Here is a 4,620-nt window from a genome sequence, read left to right as displayed (position 1 = left end):
ATTGGCTGTTCAGTTAGCCAGAGAGGAGCACCAGACTCTAGATTCCTTGAGATCAGTTCTGTGTCTTCTTACATAGATCATTTTCCCTTTCATTGAAGGAGTCTGACAGCCAACCCCATGAGGCCCGTTGGAGCATGTCTTTTTTTTCCCAACCTTTCTGTGTTACTTGATATACTTTTTCAGGCTAATGTTTAATCTGTCACACAATCACAGACTTTGTAGCATTGGAGTGGTCCCTAAAGATCATCTAACAAGGCCCCTCACTTTGCAGATGAGGATCCTGGGGCCTAGAAATAGGAAGGGACAATCCCACACAACAGCTGGGACCCAGGCTCCCGAGCAGCCAGCTCGGAGGGCTCCCGAGCAGTGCTCTCTCCACCCCATCAGATGTCTCAGTTCTAGGATTTTCTAAAGCAGCCTTAGACGCAGTAAATTCAGCTATCTCCATCAGGCCACTCTCTTCCCATTTTTATCTCTGTGCAGTGAGTGTGTGTTATCCCATGTTTTATCATTTTTACATAACATTGCTTCATATACTCACTTCCAGGAAGCAGTATCTCATTGTGCTACTCTACCATGGATGGCTTAGCCAATTACATATTACTGGACACTCAAAATCAACAGGCACCTGGAAGTATATGCACAAAACTGTTATCGATGATAAGTGACATTTGAGGGAGTAGATCTGGGAACTTTCATTTTCTACTTTGTGTCTTTTTGCTCAGAGTTTTTTTTTTAATAATGTCTTATTGTAAAAATATTTTAAGTATGGTGATAGGCATGGGGGATTTTCCAGTTTTTCTTATATTAAGAACTTATTTGTATATTCTTGTTGCAAGATTGCATTCCTGAAGAAAATTAACCAATTATTATGCCCACTGGCAATGTATAAGTGCACCGGTTCCCTCCCCACAAACACACAAGCCTTGTGATACCAGATTTAATCATTCTTTTTGGGGGGGGGCGCACCGCATGGCATGCGGGATCTTAGTTCCCAAGGGATTGAACCCGTGCCCCCTTTCACATTGCAATGCCTTAAAATCTTTTGAATTTGCATTTTTCATTGATAGTAAACTGCATTATTTCTGTCATCAAAAAGTACTTTTCCTGTTAAGGTGGAAGAAGTATATCAGACAGACCTATGATCAAAACTTCATTTTGCTGGTTAATCAGAAAGACTTTGGGGCTTCCCTGGTGGTGCAGTGGTTAAGAGTCCACCTGCCAATGCAGGGGACACGGGTTCGTGCCCCGGTCCGGGAAGATCCCACATGCTGCGGAGCGGCAGGGCCCGTGAGCCATGGCCGCTGAGCCTGCGCGTCCGGAGCCTGGGCTCCGCAACGGGAGAGGCCACAGCAGTGAGAGGCCCGCGTACCGCAAAAAAAAAAAAAAAGAAAGAAAGAAAGACTTTGAACAAATTGCCCAACCTCTCTGAGCCTCAAGATTCGTCATCTGTAAAATGGGTACGCTGAGGTACCTATACACAGATTTGTTGTGAGGATTAAATGAGATAATGCATGTGAAGTGCTTAGTGGTGCTTGGCACATAGCAGTGCTCACTCAGGAAATGGTAACTCCTAATTTGCTGTCCCCTGGTGTATGGTGGACTCTGGGAAATCTGCAATAGGCTTGAGAAAGTTCTCCATCAGAAATGCCTAGCACTTAGATGATAGACTTCACTTCTAGGGCTTGCTGCATTAGTGGGGCTGGGAACAGGGTGATTTTATGTCAGGAGTTATATAGAGCTTTTACCTTTTTCCATCACCTTCTACTTTCTAATTTTCTGTGTCCTCACAACAGCCCTTGACTTAGCTTTTCATCTGTGATAGCTTTTCATCTGTGAAGAATAATGGTATGGAGAGAATAAATCTGTTCATGTATTCAACACATATTTATAGAACATCCTCTATGTACCTGACCTTTCTAAGGCCTGGGGACAGAGCAATGAACAAAAGTCTCTGCCCTCATGGATCATGTGGTCTGGTGATGGAAAAAAGGCAATAGCGTAAATAAAATCTAATATCATAGGTAGAGGTAAGTGCTAGTGGAAGAAAAAAGAGGAGAGATGGGTGCAATTTTAGATGAGGTGGCCGGGAAATGCCTCAGTGAGCAAAAGGCGTCCTAACAAAGACCTGAAGAGAGGGAAAGTGCAAACCATGAGAGTAGATCTCAGGCAAGAGGGTTCCAGCAGAGGGAACAGCAAGTGCAAAGGCCCTGAGTTGGGAGCATGCCTGGCAGTTGAACAGCAAGGAGGCAAGTATGGCTGGAGTGAGGAAGGTGAATGGGGAGAAGGTGGTGGGTGATGGAGTCTGAGCAGTCAGTTGGGAGGAAGTGGGGATGGAGACTCAGATTATGTCGGGCCCTATAGGCCACTGTCCGGACTGACCTTTGCCTTTTACTCAGAACCAGTAGAATCTGCAGGGGAACATTTTCCTGCTTGTTCTGTGTCCAATTTCAGTCTGATTCACAGACTTTGGGTGCAGCAGGCAGGAACTTTTGCCCCAACCCAAATGGGAGATGTGCTCCAGAGCAGGAAGGCCCAAGAGTAACTCGTTCTTTGCACCGTTTCTCTTCACTGTGCTCTTGATACCCCTTGCAATGGCAATGGCGAGCCGTGCCGCAATCACGGATGGAGGGTGTGGAGCCAGGAACCCCTGACCTTTTTCCTCCTTCCCACCTGACCAAGCCTTCCTGGGCCTGGGAAAGTGCCCTTAGGGTGGAAGGCTTGGATGGGCTGATCAGAGGAACAGAGACAGCTGGAGACTTCTCCCAGGCTGGGGGAGTTTGCCTCCACCAATTTCAACTGGTTTCTCTCCTAAGGAAATACAGTGAGTGGGGATTTCAGGCCATTCTTCTTCATCCACCCCGCCATTTATGCAAAGCCACCCAGGGCCTTCTCCCCAGAGCTGCTGGGATAAGCCACACAAATAGGTCAGAGCCAGGACCAGGAGGAAAAAGAAAAGAAATTCATGAGCATGTGCATCTGACTGTACGGTGAATACATTCCAAAGCTAAATCAAAAAGACTCGTGATCTGTGTGCATCCCCTCTGTTAATATGAGAACTCTAAAGCTGGGGCTGGAGAACCCCTGTTTTAGAGGGGCATCTCCCTCCTTAGGCCACTAGGCCCCCATTTAGAGCAGCAGCATGGGGAAATTGCTTAGCTGAGAATATCCGATTTTCCTAGGGAAGTGTACGGTGAGGAAGGCACAAACACTGGAAAATACAATTGGCTTTTCACCTTCAAAGACTATCCCATCTTGACTTTGCAACCCAGTTGAGGACAGTTTTTATTTATTCAGGTCGCCTGTGATATCATTGCTTAGGCTTCCTAGAAGGACTTCCACTTTGCATCAAACAGGAGCCTTTTTTTTTTTTTTTTTTTTTTGCGGTACGAGGGCCTCTCACTGTTGTGGTCTCTCCCGTTGCGGAGCACAGGCTCCGGACGCGCAGGCTCAGCGGCCATGGCTCACGGGCCCAGCCGCTCCGCGGTATGTGGGATCTTCCCGGACCGGGGCACGAACCCGTGTCCCCTGCATCGGCAGGCGGACTCTCAACCACTGCGCCACCAGGGAAGCCCAAACAGGAGCCTTTTAATTGTTCTTCCCCTTTGTGTGCTGAGCTGGAGTGGTCAATGGACTTACCGAAATGAAATCCTCAATTTGTTTACGGCCCCTTTCTTCTGTGAATTCACCCTGTGTGATCCAGTTGATATTTTTGGTGGGGTTTTCGGCTTCTGCAAACAAGGTATGAGTTTATTAGTTGCTTCCTAGTGTGCTGTTACATAATGAGACCATCCTTTACGCACCCCAACAGGATTACTACCTTCCATGGACTTGACAGCAGCAGCGATGGCATTCTTGGCTAAAGCTAGAGCTAGTTCAGTTACATTTTGAGTGTCTTCTGTATCCATCATCTGGCTTGTAGGGACCTTTATCCACATCTACTTCCTTCTGAAATTTGACATTTTTAGTCACATTCATTTTCTTTTGGCTTGGAAAAAAAACTCAAAAAGTTACTTTTTGCGTGTGTGTGTGTGTGTGTGTGTGTGTGTGCGCGCGCACATGTGTGTACACTCTCGTCTAAGTACAGACTATCTCTTGAAGAATCATAAGACACAGGAAACGGTGTTGAGGTCCATATTCCCGAACACCAAGGATTTGCCAATTCTCATAACCATGAAGACTTCAGCAAGACATAGCCGAATGATTCCTAACTTCCTTAGAGTTCTAACAATATTGATTTCTAGTTGAGTCTTTCTTAGAACTTCAACCCCTGCTTTAGGCCACTGAGGGCACGCGACTCTTTAAAAAAGTGTATCAAAATGATTAGAGGCAGTACAGTATAGGAGAGGTTCGTTTTTCAGGTTTTTCTCTCTTGGATTTTCCAGGTATACAATTATCCGCCGGAAACTATCATTTTTTATCTCTTTTTCTACAATATATGTGTTAGCTTTGGGTAACACTTACAGAAAAATGGAAGTGAAAGTGGATATGGTGAGCCTGCTTCTTTTGCGTCGGGCTTCAGTGTGTGTGCTTTCTGGTGTCACACCAGTAAGTATGATGCTGGCTCATGGCTTGAGATTTATTCAGAAAACATTTGTCTGCTCCTATTTTAGTAAGATG

This window comes from Phocoena phocoena, chromosome X (assembly GCF_963924675.1).
Source record: "Phocoena phocoena chromosome X, mPhoPho1.1, whole genome shotgun sequence".
NCBI classification, from domain to species: Eukaryota; Metazoa; Chordata; class Mammalia; order Artiodactyla; family Phocoenidae; genus Phocoena; species Phocoena phocoena.
Note: the sequence above shows the minus strand (reverse complement) of the source record.